Below are 15,238 nucleotides of genomic sequence, written 5' to 3'. Positions count from 1 at the left end.
TAGGACCTCTTCGGTTCACATTATTAAAGCAATCTTTGAAATTATTTTCTAATTGTAAAAAAAAAAGATGCGTATCATATAGCCTTTACTTTCCTACAAACAGAATTTCTAGCAATGCAGAAATATCCACCAGATTTCTAGTGCTAAAAAAAAAAAAAAATGAAATAGAGCTTATCTAACATTTGATTAAAGAAAATTAATTGTCCATGCCTTTTTCATGTCAGTTATACATTATGGAGTTAGTTTCTACATGCACTTAGCTGCTATTACTTTAAAACCATTTAATGTTGTATACCACTGAGCTCAGTTTTATTTCAGGTTTAATAAAATAAAATAAAAAAATTCATTATATATGAAAATGTAGGGTGGGCCTCTCTGAATGTAAGAAGATAACAATGTGCTATATTACATAGTATAAAGCTGTCTTACAGAAACTACCAACACATCTGACTTCAGTTATCAAAGTTAAATCCACAAATTGTGGTACAAGAACAAATTACTGGTAATGCTGTATACACCTATGATGGCTTTAGAGTCAGGTAAAACCATTTTCAGGTAAAACCGCTTTCAGTAATTATGCCCCACAGAATGAGCTGAAAGTAGAACTCAAACTCAAGAACATAGAGTAATTTGTAGAGTTTAAAAGAATGCTTGTAGATTTTGTTTTTATTTATTTTGTTTTAAACAATTGCCCAAGTTCTCCATTTTCTCAATGACTTTATTTAGAGTTCCTTTATTTCATTATTGTAAATTATATTTTTTATTTTGCAATGTATCTTGCTCTTGCAAATTAGAATTCATGCTCAATTTTTCTCACTGAATTAATGCATTAAAATGAATTAAATATAATTATTAACTGATCCTGTGTCAATTTGAAAGATTCATTAACTGTCTTTCACTTGCAAATTAATTCTGACCCAAAGCACATCTAAATCCATCTAATTATACATTTCCCCAAAAATATAAAATATGTTTTTATATCTCGTTAATGCCCATATCTGTAATAGTTCTGGAACGGTCCTTTAAGGCTCTATACCAGAAAGTCCAATAAATAATATGAACTTGCCCAGGTGATTGGCTGGTTTCCCCATTGGTCCACTATGTCATGGATTTACACTTAAGGTTAGAATTGACCCAGAAATCTAGGGGATTAGATTTGGTGTTAGGTCAAATATAGATATCTAGGTACATTATTTAGAGGCTAGGGATGTGATTAGTATAGACATCTAAGCATTTAGAGGTAGTGTTAAGTCAAAAACAGACATCTAGATATTTGCAATTAAGTCCAGAAATATTTGGACACTGATGCAATTTTCATAATTTTGTCTCTGTACGCCACCACAATGGATTTGACATAAAACAACCAAGATACAATTTAAGTGCAGACTTTCAGCTTTTATTCAAGGGGTTGAACAAAAATATCGCATAAAACATTTAGGAATTGCAACTATTTTCATACACAGGCACCTTATTTCAGAGGACCAAATGTAATTAGACAAATAAACACAATCATAAATAAAATGTTCATTTTTAATACCTTGTCAAGAATCCTTTGCAGGCACGAGAGATGACTCGGCCATTGCAGAATATTCCACTTATTTGCCTTAAAATCAACTCCTGGGTTAATTTTGGCTGAATCTGAGCAGACAATATATCCTTATACACTTCAGAATTCATCCGGCTGCTTCTGTCTTCTGTCACATCATCAATAAACACTAGTGACCCAGTGCCATTGGAAGCCATGCATGCCCATACCATCACACTGCCTCCACTGTCTTTTACAGATGATGTGATATGCTTCGGATCATGAGCCGTTCCAAGCCTTCTTCATCAGCCTTCTTCCCATCAATCTGATATAGGTTGATGTTATTTTCATCTGTCCAAAGAATGTCGTTCCAGAACTGGGCTGGCTTTTTTTAAAGTGTTTAAGTTTTTTTGGCAAAATCTAATCTGGGCTTTCTATGCTTGAGGCTTATGAATAGTTTGCACCTTGTGGTGAACCCTCTGTATTTGCTCTTGTGAAGTCTTCCCTTTATGGTTTACTTGGATAATGATATGCCTACCTCCTGGAGAGTGTTCTTCACTTGGCTAGTTGTTGTGAAGGGGTTTTTCTTTACCATGGAAAGGATCCTATGATCATCCACCAATGTTGTCTTCCATGGATGTCCAGGCCTGTTTGTGTTGCAGAGCTCACCAGTACGTTCTGTTTTTCTCAGAATGTACTAGAACATTTGATTTGGACACTCCTAATATTTCTGTAATCTCACTGATGGACTTTTATAAATGTTTTGCACCTTTGACCACATATTGTGGGATCACAGCAACAGCTTCCAAATGCAAATGCCAGATCTAGAATCAACTCCAGACCTTTTACCTGATTAATTAATGAAGAAATAACAAAGGAATAGCCCACACCTGTCCATGAAACAGCTTTTGAGTCAATTGTCCAATTACATTTGGTTCCTTGAAAACAGGGGAACCCTTCCTCCAATGTGGATTCAAGCTGAGAGACTAGAAGCCCATGTTCATTATTCAACTGTAACTTGAATATATTTTGGTAAACAGACAAAATAACAAAATGTAACTGGATAGATAGTGTTCAGTCAAATATAGACATCTATGTATTTATAGGTAGGGTTAAGTAAAACAAATTGCACCTGTGTCCTGCAACCTCTTCAGATTGTGAAACTAGTGTTATGACTAATAGAGATCCAGGTATTTAGAGTTAGTTGTAAGTCAAACACACTGCTCAAAAAAATTAAGGGAACACTTAAATCGCACATCAGGTCTCGATGAAGGAAATATACAGCTCTGGACCACTCGAGACCACTGCACAATTTTCTTTCCTTTCCAAAAAAAGTTTGAAAGGAAGGTTTTGAGTGAGGAACAGAAGGGTTAAAATCAAGAGACCACTCCAAATTGAACGCTTCTGTTTCTCACACAAAACTTTAAATTTCTACTTTTTTGAAAGGAAAGAAAAAGGTGCAATGATCTCTTAATTCTTTCCAGAGCTGTATTAAAGATCAAAATCTTTATTGTACATTGTGTAATTTGTTGAGAATAAAATGACATAACAATGGTCAGTGGAAACCAAAATCACCAACTGATTGAAGGATGGATTCAATCTCACACCAAAAATTTAAGTAAATAATTGAAATCACAGGCTGTTCCAACTCATAATGTGACTCAGTAGTGTGTATGGCCCCCACGTGCCTGTATGCACTCCCGACAATGTCTGGGCATGTTCCTGATGAGATAGAGGATGGTGTCCTGGGGGATCTCCTCCCAGACCTGGATCAGGGCATCAGTGAGTTCCTGGACAGTCTGTGGCACTACTTGGCGGCATCAGATACATAACGTCCCAGAGGTTCTCAATTGGATTCAGGTCTGGGGAGCGTGAGGGCCAGTCAATGGCATCAATTCCTTCGTCATCCAGGAACTGCCTACACACTGGCCACATGAGGCCGGACATTGTCCTGCACCAGGAGGAACCCAGGGCCCACTGCACCAGAGTAAGGTCTGACGATGTGTCTGAGGATTTCATCCCGGTACCTAACATCAGTCAGGGTACAGTTGGCTAGCCCAGGAGGTCTGTGTGACCCTCCAAGGATATGCCTCCCCAGACCATCACTGACCCACCGCCAAACCGGTCATGCTGGATGATGTTGCAGGCAGTATAACGTTCACCATGGCGTCTCCAGACTCTTTCATGTCTGTCACATGTGATCAGTGTGAACCTGCTGTCATCTGTGAAGAGAACAGAGCGCCAATGGTGGACCTGCCAATTCTGGTGTTCTCTGGCGAATACCAATCGAGCTGCAAAGTACTGGGCTGTGAGCACAGGTCCCACTAGAGGACATTGGGCCCTCATCCCACCCTGGGTTGATGCCCTTCTAAGGCCCGGTCAAGCTCTCCTCGTGTAACGGCCCGTCTCCTGGTATCTCCTCCATGCTCTTTAGACTGTACTGGGAGACACAGCAAACCTTCTTGCGACGGCACATCCTGGAGGAGCTGGAATGCCTGTGTAACCTGAATGGGCTGCAGGTACCGCCTCATGCTACCAGTAGTGACAAGGACACTATCAAAACACAAAACTAGAGAAGGATCAGTCAGGAAGGATAAGGAGAGAGCAATTGTCTGTAGCCACCACCTACAAAACCATTCCCTTTTTGGTGGTTGTCTTGCAGTTGCCTCTCCATGCACCTGTTGTCGCTTTCAATTTGAACCCAAACAGGTGACAATGATCCGTAATTCCTTATGATTCATAACTGACAGATTGATATACCTGAAGTTGAATTGACTTGGTGTTATACAGCACAGTGATGATTACGTGTTCCCTTAATTTTTTTTAGCAGTGAATAAACATCTTGGTACAGTATTTAGAGTATAGTGTTACGATTAATACAGACGTCTAGATAGTTAGAGTTAGCGTTAAGTCAAATATAGACATCAAGGTACAGTATTTAGAGCCTAGTGTTACGATTAATACAGACATCTAGGTAGTTAGAGTTAGCGTTAAGTCAAATATAGACATCAAGGTACAGTATTTAGAGCCTAGTGTTACGATTAATACCGACATCTAGGTAGTCAGAGTTAGCGTTAAGTCAAAGATAGACATCAAGGTACAATATTTAGAGTCTAGTGTTATGTCAGATATAGATTTAGGTATTTAGAGTTTGTGTTAAGTGTCAAATAAAACATCTAGGTATTTAGAAAGTGTTAAGTCAAATATAGACATCTAAGTGTGAAGTATAAATAGACATATTTATACTTTTAAAGGCAACAAATTTGTTGCATAAACTATAACAGAAACCAGGCAGTTGTTTTTTAAATGTCTATATTTGACTTAATATATTTAATACTTCTAAATGTTCTGCCCTCGTCTATTTGCACTTCTGGTTAGATGCTAACTGAATTTTGTTGTACTGTACTTCAATGACAATAAAGTTTAATCCAATATAATATAATCTCATATAATCTTGTCTTCCTCTAACAGGTCATGAGTCAATATAAGGCTGTTGTCTGCCTCAAACACATAATTGGAAGGTCCATGTTTCTTACACTGGAACTCAACACATTAGCGTTGTCTGCCATTATAGAACATTAACCAATATATATTCAGTGTTGCTCTTTTTACTTCTAAGGCATATCTCTCTTCAAACAAAGGAATGTTTGGAAAGACGACTGCAGTGGATTCAGGAGAGTTGAAACACCATTTTGGAACAAGGCAGAGAATGTTGCAGCAGAACGACATCCCTCTGGCTTTTTTTAAGAAACAAAATAAACTAAAATAACTCAAGTTTGATTTGAATTGAAAGTCTTCATAACTGAAAATAAACAGTAGGTGTCAACAGTCCCATTTTTTGTATACCACCAACATCTATTAACAACAAAATCTTTCCTGTCAGTCAATCTGTCTGTCTGCATTCCATCGACATCTTCTAACAATTACAAAGTGTTTGTCTGTCTGTCTCTCTGCATACCATATTTTAACAACATCCTTCTGTCTGTCTGTTCTCCTGTCTGTCTGTTTGTCTGTCTACATAGCAATCTTAGAATGTTTTTGTCTGTAATCATTTTATATATTTTGGATTTGAATTGAGGTGGGGTGGGATTGGTTGGAAGTGATTGGAGGTGGTTGGTGGTGGTTAGAGATGGGTGGATGTGGATGAATGTGGATGGAAGTGGATGAGGGGGATGCGGTGGTTGGAGGTGATTGGAGGTGGGTGAGATGGGAGGAGGTGGACAAGGTGGGTGGGGGGGTGGTTGGAGGTGGGTGGAGGTGGTGGGTAGGGGGGGTTGGAGGTGGTGGAGGTAATTGGAGTTGGGTGGAAGTGGTGGGTAGGGGGGTGGATGGAGATAATTGGAGGTGGGTGGAGGTGGTGGGTAGGGGTGGTCGGAGGTGGGCAGGGTGGGTGGAGGTAATTGGACTTGGGTGGAGGTGGGTGTGGTGGGTAGGGGTTGGCTGGAGGTGGGTGTGGTGGGTATGGGGGTGGTTGGAGGTGGGTGTGGTGGGTAGGGGGGTGGTTGGAGGTGGGTGTGGTGGGTAGGGGGGTGGTTGGAGGTGGGTGTGGTGGGTATGGGGGTGGTTGGAGGTGGGTGTGGTGGGAGGAAGGGAGGAAGAGGGGAGGAGGGGAGTTAAGGAGAGGGAGGCAGGGAGGGAGGGAGAGACGTAAAGGGAGGAAGAGGGGAGGAGGGGAGTTAAGGAGAGGGAGGCAGGGAGGGAGGGAGTTAGAGGGAGGAAGAGGGGAGGAGGGGAGTTAAGGAGAGGGAGGCAGGGAGGGTGGGAGTTAGAGGGATGAAGAGGGGAGGAGGGGAGTTAAGGAGAGGGAGGCAGGGAGGGAGGGAGTTAGAGGGATGAAGAGGGGAGGAGGGGAGAGACATCTTGGAGTATCCAGGATCAGTAGAGTCAGTCCTGATATTGTGTCTTGGTTCTGTTCTATTGATGTATTTCCTGTATGTTGTCCTTTACAAGGACTCTTGCTCCATTGACATGTTTTAATTCAGTGTCATAGTTCAAATTGGCAGGTCACAGAATTCCTCTTCAGGCTCCTTATCTTACAGACCTTTATTTGTTCACTCTTTCCCTCTCCACATAAGCCTGTTTAATATCCTCCAACATTTTGTATATTGCTTATACTTCAGTTATCTTGTGATTACTCATTTAACATATTATTATTATTTATACTTTCCCAGCATCATAATATATGTGATGTCCATCAACATACAATGTGCTATTTTAATACACCACATTATTTAAACATTAGTCTTTCAAATTTAGTTTTAACAGTTAAGATGCCAAAGATGGACTGTAGAATGTGCTGGTTCAGTCTCTCTATTTCCCTCTCTCTCTGTATCTCTGGGCATGGCTTTGATCAGTCCCTACCTCAAGTCTTCTGCAGGGAGACTGTTCTTCTCCAAATGAGCTGGAGGTAACAAACGCTCTATTCAATACACATTCTTCCTGTCTCTGTTCCTCCGTGTTTTAGACGGACTGAGCTATGAAGGTACAGGAACAGATTCACCCTGAGAACATGGGAACTTCCCCCCTGGCCCTGACTGCCAATGTTCTCCAGCACAACTCATTAACATGTACAGCACAAAGAACAGTACCAAAGGGTTGTGTAGAGTACAACATAAAGAACAGTAACAGAAAGTATTTAGAGACACAACAGTGAGATTCTGTCATAGGCCTAACGTACCTAGTCTGGTGTGGTTACCTGGGCCGTTAATAGAGACTGAAGTGGTCACTCCCTAGCTATACTGTATGTACTTCCTAGTAGTAGAGAACAATTCCTGGGACCCCATCTCAGTGTGCATACTTCCATACAATATAGTACTTCAGATTAAGAAGAGTATGTTCCAAAACATAATGAGTTGGAAGTATGCAAAAGTACCCAGATGGTCAACTATTTCCAGAGGATTATGTAACCATGCTTTTTGGGATTATAAGACCACAATCCCATGTGCAACAGAAGAAGAGGAATTTGTAAGGATTCTCCTGAATTTTCACTTACGTCGCCTAAGTTTGATAGTTTTTGCATCAATGTTATTCACGCATGAATAAAAGAACAATGTTGTTGAGCCATGAAATTTAGCACGCTAACTAAATTAGAATTATTAGCGATCTGGTCATAATAGTGTCCAAGTTGGAGAGGTAACAAAAGTATTGTACCGGACACTTCTATTTCCTCACAGTACGTGATGCTCAAGCCCTGTAAAGATGAGGCAGAAGCACTGACCTGGTTTGATAAGTAATTGCCCTAGCTCAGCGTATTGAATAGTCTGAGGCTATGGAGCCCAGCCTGCCATCAGTGGCACTTTAACAAAGAGATGTGCTTTGTGTTTGTCAAGCTGAGAAGTACAGAGAAGGCCATCCCATCTCCGCCGGCAGCCACACAGAAAGGAAAAAAAACTCAGACAACCCTTTTTCTTTATGTTGGAGGACAGCTGTAGGCAATGAGAGCCAGATACTGAGGACAGGAGGACAGCTTTAGGCAATGAAAAACAGCTAGTGAGCTATTTCCTACCCTTATTAACGTATCTTTCTGACTAACTGCGCCACAGTGTGTTTTGGTGGATGCTCCATGGCCGACTGGAAGGCCCTAGAATGAGTGATGAAAACCACCCAGCACATCACTGGTGCCCAGCTCCCAGCCATTGTAGACCTCCAGCACATCACTGGTACCCAGCTCCCAGCCATCGTAGACCTCCAGCACATCACTGGTACCCAGCTCCCAGCCATCGTAGACCTCCAGCACATCACTGGTACCCAGCTCCCAGCCATCGTAGACCTCCAGCACATCACTGGTACCCAGCTCCCAGCCATCGTAGACCTCCAGCACATCACTGGTACCCAGCTCCCAGCCATCGTAGACCTCCAGCACATCACTGGTACCCAGCTCCCAGCCATCGTAGACCTCCAGCACATCACTGGTACCCAGCTCCCAGCCATCGTAGACCTCCAGCACATCACTGGTACCCAGCTCCCGGCCATCATAGACCTCCAGCACATCACTGGTGCCCAGCTCCCTGCCATTATAGACCTCCAGCACATCACTGGTACCCAGCTCCCAGCCATCGTAGACCTCCAGCACATCACTGGTACCCAGCTCCCAGCCATCGTAGACCTCCAGCACATCACTGGTACCCAGCTCCCAGCCATCGTAGACCTCCAGCACATCACTGGTACCCAGCTCCCAGCCATCGTAGACCTCCAGCACATCACTGGTACCCAGCTCCCAGCCATCGTAGACCTCCAGCACATCACTGGTACCCAGCTCCCAGCCATCGTAGACCTCCAGCACATCACTGGTACCCAGCTCCCGGCCATCATAGACCTCCAGCACATCACTGGTGCCCAGCTCCCTGCCATTATAGACCTCCAGCACATCACTGGTACCCAGCTCCCGGCCATCATATACCTCCAGCACATCACTGGTGCCCAGCTCCCTGCCATTATAGACCTCCAGCACATCACTGGTACCCAGCTCCCAGCCATCGTAGACCTCCAGCACATCACTGGTACCCAGCTTCTGGCCATCGTAGACCTCCAGCACATCACTGGTACCCAGCCCCCGGCCATTGTAGACCTCCAGCTCATCACTGGTGCCCAGCTCCCGGCCATCGTAGACCTCCAGCTCATCACGGGTACCCAGCTCTTAGCTATCGTAGACCTCCAGCGCAAGAGTTGTCTGCATAAGGTGTGTGGCATCATCAGGGACCCTTCACATCCACGCCACAAACTGTTTGCCCTCCTTCCATCTGGCAGGTGGTACAGACCTCTCCATTCTCACACCAGCAGGCTCAGGAACAGTTTCTTCCCAGCTACTGTAACCCTGCTGAACCCAACACTAACCATACCCACCCACCCACCACTTAGGACTGTCTCTCAGAGACCTTGTTGCACTACTCCCTTGTACTACTGGACTCTGACACTGCCTTTCAAAGCCTGCTAAGGATGTTTTCATTTGTTACATGTACTTGTCTACCTCAGGAACCTCATTGCTGCCTTCCCTGCATTTCAGTTGCACATGCCTTGCACTTTCAGTGTGCCTGCACTACACATTAAGAATTGCCATTGTAATCGCATCCACCTTCAGGGCACATCTAAACATCCCACTTGTAACATTCATTATACTTAATACTTGTACATTTTCTCTGACTCTGACACTGCTTTGCAAAGTCTGATAAAGACGTTTTCAATTGCTACATCTACCTCAGGAACCAAGTTGCTGCTCCAACTGCTTTTCAGTTGCACATGCACCTTCAATTTGACTTCTTTGCACATTTAGAATTGCTGTTAGTATTTGCATTTGCCTTTGCACTTCTATACATCCCACTTGTAACATACATTATACTTAATATTTGCCCTCTTTCTGCCCTCTTCTATTTGTACTTTGGTTAGATGCTAACTGCATTTTGTTGTACTGTGCTTTAAGTTGAATCTAATCTTCTGACCCAAATACCCCCATCTGTGCCCCTGGGCAGAGGAGGTGTTCACACCTGAGGCATTAAAACCAGTACCTCTGATGTCCTCCTCTGAGAGCTGTGAGGATGACCTCCACTGAGAGCAGAAAGGATGACCTCCACTGAGAGCAGAAAGGATGACCTCCACTGAGAGCAGAAAGGATGACCTCCACTGAGAGCAGAAAGGATGACCTCCTCTGAGAGCAGAGAGGATGACCTCCACTGAGAGCAGAAAGGATGACCTCCACTGAGAGCAGAAAGGATGACCTCCACTGAGAGCAGAAAGGATGACCTCCACTGAGAGCAGAAAGGATGACCTCCTCTGAGAGCAGAGAGGATGACCTCCTTTGAGAGCAGTGAGGATGACCTCCACTGAGAGCAGAAAGGATTACCTCCTCTGAGAGCAGAGAGGATGACCTCCTCTGAGAGCAGTGAGGATGACCTCCTTAGAGAGCAGTGAGTATGACCTCCTCAGAGAGCAGTGAGGATTTCCGCCTCTGAGAGCAGTGAGGATGTCCTCCTCAGAGAGCAGTGAGGATGACCTCCTCAGAGAGCAGTGAGGATGTCCTCCTCTGAGAGCAGTGAGGATGTCCTCCTCTGAGAGCAGTGAGGATGTCCTCCTCTGAGAGCAGTGAGGATGTCCTCCTCAGAGAGCAGTGAGGATGTCCTCCTCAGAGAGCAGTGAGGATGACCTCTGAGAGCTCACATAGCCTTTTAAAATTATAAACTTGGATCAGCAAAGACAACGTGCCATTGGAACACGGAAATAATGGTTAGTCGTTTATAACATTAACAATGTCTACACTGTATTTCTGACCAATATGATGTTAAAACCCCACTTTTAAAAAAGGTGGGACTGCATTCTGTTTTTATTTTCATTTTACGCAATGTGTAAATAATTTATCCCCGTATTTAATTGAAAATAGTCAAAGACAACATATCAAATGTTCAAACTGAGAAATGTAAATGTTTTGGGAAAAATACATTCCCATTTTGAATTTGATGCCAGCCACACAATGAGTTCGGGCCCAGACAAGGTGGTGGCATTTCTGGATCTTGTTTATTTACAATTGTGCTGAAAAGTTGGCATGCCCTTGGAGAATTGATAATATATGTACCATTTGTAAATAAAAAATGAGTGAGCAGGCAAAACACGTCTTTTTTTTCTTATGGGATTCATATTCAACTTTAGGTCATAACAGAATGGCACAATCCTAAAACAAAACATTGCAACAAAGAAAACAATGAACTGACCCTTGTCCGAAAGTCTGCATACCCTTAGATCTTAAAATAGTGTATTGCCACATTTAGCATCATTGACAATGTGCAGTCTTTTCTCCAGGTCATGCAAAGTCTTTGGTCGTCTTGCATGAACAGTGCGTTTCAGATCTCCCGAGAGTGGCTGGATGTTAATAACCCCTTAGTGTTATGAATAAGGTCAGGAGACTGTGACGGCCACTCCAGAACCTTGACCTTTTTCTGCTGTAACCACTAGAGGGTCAACTTAGCCTTGTGCTTAGGGTCATTGCAGCCCATGCAGTGATGTCCACTACAGAATCGTGTTTGTTTTTAATGCAGTGCTGTCTGAGGGCCCAAAGATCATGACAATTCAATTTTGGTTTTAGGTCTTGTCCCTTGCATACAGAGATTTCTCCGGATTCTCTAAATTCTCTTTTAATGAAATTATGTAGTGTAAACAATGAGATCCCCAAACTTTTTGCAATTTTACATGGAGAAACGTTATTCTAAAATTGTTATATATTCTAATTTTATATTCTATTTTATGCCCAATCATGTTACTGACCTGTTGCCAGTTGACGTAATTAGTTGTAGAATTCAAAGTGGAAATATACTTTTCAAGAAACAAAAAAAATTCTAGGTTTCAAAATTTGATGTTGTCTTTGTACTATATATTATTGAATAAATAGGGTTTAAATGATTTTCACATCACTGCATTCTGTTTTTATTTACAGGGTTGTAGTTAAATGGACCAAAATTTTTCCTCTCTTTTAAAATCAAGCACATTTCTATATGCCCCAAACCTTTGAATGGTACTGTATATCAACAAATGTAAGGTGAAGACAGTATCTGAGGCTGTGGTTTTATCAGATGACAGTCCTAACTTACAGAGGCAGTTCTAGTAAGCGTCATGCTCATGGGCAAGTGGTGCCAGTGGGGGAGTTTCTCTGGACAGAATTTCTAGGCGCAGCCAGGGGCCGGAGGGTGTCAGGTTTGGGGACCACACGATTTCGTCTCTGCTCTTTGCAGATGATGTTGTCGTGTTGGCCCCTTCTAACCAGGACCTTCAGCATGCACTGGGACGGTTTGCAGCCGAGTGTGAAGCGGTGGGGATGAAAATCAGTACCTCCAAATCCGAGGCCATGGTCCTCAGTCGGAAAAGGGTGGCTTGCCCACTTCAGGTTGGTGGAGAGTGCCTGCCTCAAGTGGAGGAGTTTAAGTATCTAGGGGTCCTGTTCACGAGTGAGGGAAGGATGGAACGGGAGATTGACAGACGGATCGGTGCAGCTTCTGCAGTAATGCAGTCGATGTATCGGTCTGTCGTGGTGAAGAAAGAGCTGAGCCGCAAGGCAAAGCTCTCGATTTACCAGTCAATCTACGTTCCTACTCTCACCTATGGTCATGAGCTTTGGGTCATGACCGAAAGGACAAGATCCCGGATACAGGCGGCCGAAATGAGTTTTCTCCGCAGGGTGGCTGGGCGATCCCTTAGAGATAGGGTGAGAAGCTCGGTCACCCGGGAGGAGCTCAGAGTAGAGCCACTGCTCCTCCACATCGAGAGTGGTCAGCTGAGGTGGCTTGGGCATCTGTTTCGGATGCCTCCGGAACGACTTCCAGGGAAGGTGTTCCGGTCCCGTCCCACCGGGAGGAGACCCCGGGGAAGACCTAGGACACGCTGGAGGGACTATGTCTCCTGGCTGGCCTGGGAACGCCTCGGTGTCCCCCCGGAAGAGCTAGAGGAAGTGTCTGGGGAGAGGGAAGTCTGGGCATCCCTGCTTAGACTGCTGCCCCCGCGACCCGGCCCCGGATAAGCGGAAGAAGATGGATGGATGGATGGATCACTCTGCTGGATTTTCTGCCTGTGGTTCTAAGACATCTAATTTCACTGACCATGGTTCTGTTGTCTTTAACGGAATGACTGCTAAAGTTGGGGTCCTATGCAGATGTGAGCCACACAGCTTTGGCTGCACCTGTTTAAACCTTGATTAGTCCTGCTTCTGCATCCCATGAACAGTTGCAATCAAATGCTTTGCTTTGTCACTTTGATACTATCGGCTCCCTATTTGTCACATGCGATTTTGTCAGTTTCTCCAGGGAATGTAGTTTAAGAGCAGCAGGCTGTTGCCACTTTAAAGTAGCTTTTTGAGATTGTTCGAGTTGAGTTGAAAGTGTTGCATATGGATGTGTTCACTTCCTGGAGAAGCAGTTGTTGTTGAGGAAGTGGATACCGGACACAAGTTGTGTGCGTGATCCCATTGTTCAGATAGCAGTGGCAAGATGGAAGGTGGCAGAACCTGTTCAGAATCTGCTGCTCACTTGTCTAAAGGATTTTAGTCACTGACTGAATGTGGTTGATGAGTAGGCACATTAGATTTCCTCTCAGGCAAGGATAAAATGGCTGTTTGACCATCTTACTGACCAATGCCCCTTTAGCCAAGATGGTCAAGCCCGGCTCTAATAACACTTGCAGACTTTTTATTTCATGCCAAATGTATTTGTCCTCACTTTCTGGTGCTTCAGGTCTCTCATCTCAATAATTAAATTCTCATTCCTAATAGAAGTTGTGTTTACCGGCTGAAGACTTGGGCCCAACAGCCTTTTTTAGAGTTATCCAAGACAAAGGTGTTGTTAGGGTTAGAGTTAGTCAAGACAGAGCTGGGATCAGGGTTAGAGTTAGTCAAGACAGAGCTGGGATCAGGGTTAGAGTTAGTCAAGACAGAGCTGGGATCAGGGTTAGAGTTAGTCAAGACAGAGCTGGGATCAGGGTTAGAGTTAGTCAAGACAGAGCTGGGATCAGGGTTAGAGTTAGTCAAGACAGAGCTGGGATCAGGGTTAGAGTTAGTCAAGACAGAGCTGGGATCAGGGTTAGAGTTAGTCAAGACAGAGCTGGGATCAGGGTTAGAGTTAGTCAAGACAGAGCTGGGATCAGGGTTAGAGTTAGTCAAGACAGAGCTGGGATCAGGGTTAGAGTTAGTCAAGACAGAGCTGGGATCAGGGTTAGAGTTAGTCAAGACAGAGCTGGGATCAGGGTTAGAGTTAGTCAAGACAGAGCTGGGATCAGGGTTAGAGTTAGTCAAGACGGAGCTGGGATCAGGGTTAGAGTTATTCAAGACGGAGCTGGGATCAGGGTTAGAGTTATTCAAGACGGAGCTGGGGTCAAGGATAGTTTTTGCAAAATCTGATTTTATGAGGCATTAGTTTGGATGCCAGTAATATCAGAGGGTAGACTCTCGTGCTCTTGTCTATTTGAGGGATGCTTTGTGCATTTCCTGTTTTATGGGGCCTGGGAATGACAACCCTCCTTCTCTGTCTTAGTTTTTTCTCTTCTCTTCCTTTACAGTGTCCTTGGGTAGAGCTGGGAGTCGTCAGCAGTGATTGAGCACACCTGGACCAGGGGGATAAATGCTCTGGTTCTCCATTCTTCCAGGACACCTTTCTCCATGTAGGCCTCATTTTGGTTTGGAGTGTTAATAAATATATTTTCTATAAATATATGTTCACATTTTTGTTTCAGCCGGGTTGTTACAAGACTAGCCGACATATTCAACTGGCTGAATATATAGCATAATTTGCACATTAGGATAAATCACCAGTCAAACTCAACTGAATATTTGGATTGAATTACTACTGCCATTAAGTACTGTAACATTATATGAATACGTCCAACTACTGGAGGAAGATTTCTTCCTGACAGACCACTGGAGGAAGATTTCATCCTGACAGACCACTGGGAAGAGGAGTTTATCCTGACAGACCATTGTTTGTTCACAGCTCCTGTTTTCTACTGAAACAAACTATAAAATATCAGGTTTGTTTTTCTAAAAGTTGCATTTTGTAGAACCTTTTCAAGTGGGTATGTGTAATACTCTTGTAGAATCAATCTATATCTCATTATTTATATGCCCCAAAACTAAAGCAAAGAAGACCAGATTCTAGCTTGTTATATTGTAGTAATTTAGCAGAAACTCTAATCCTTGACCACTGGGCTATCCGCCATTGTATATGATGATTGCTGCAATCTGCTGTGCGG

This window comes from Esox lucius, chromosome 19, assembly GCF_011004845.1.
Source record: "Esox lucius isolate fEsoLuc1 chromosome 19, fEsoLuc1.pri, whole genome shotgun sequence".
NCBI classification, from domain to species: Eukaryota; Metazoa; Chordata; class Actinopteri; order Esociformes; family Esocidae; genus Esox; species Esox lucius.
This window is presented reverse-complemented; position numbering follows the sequence as displayed.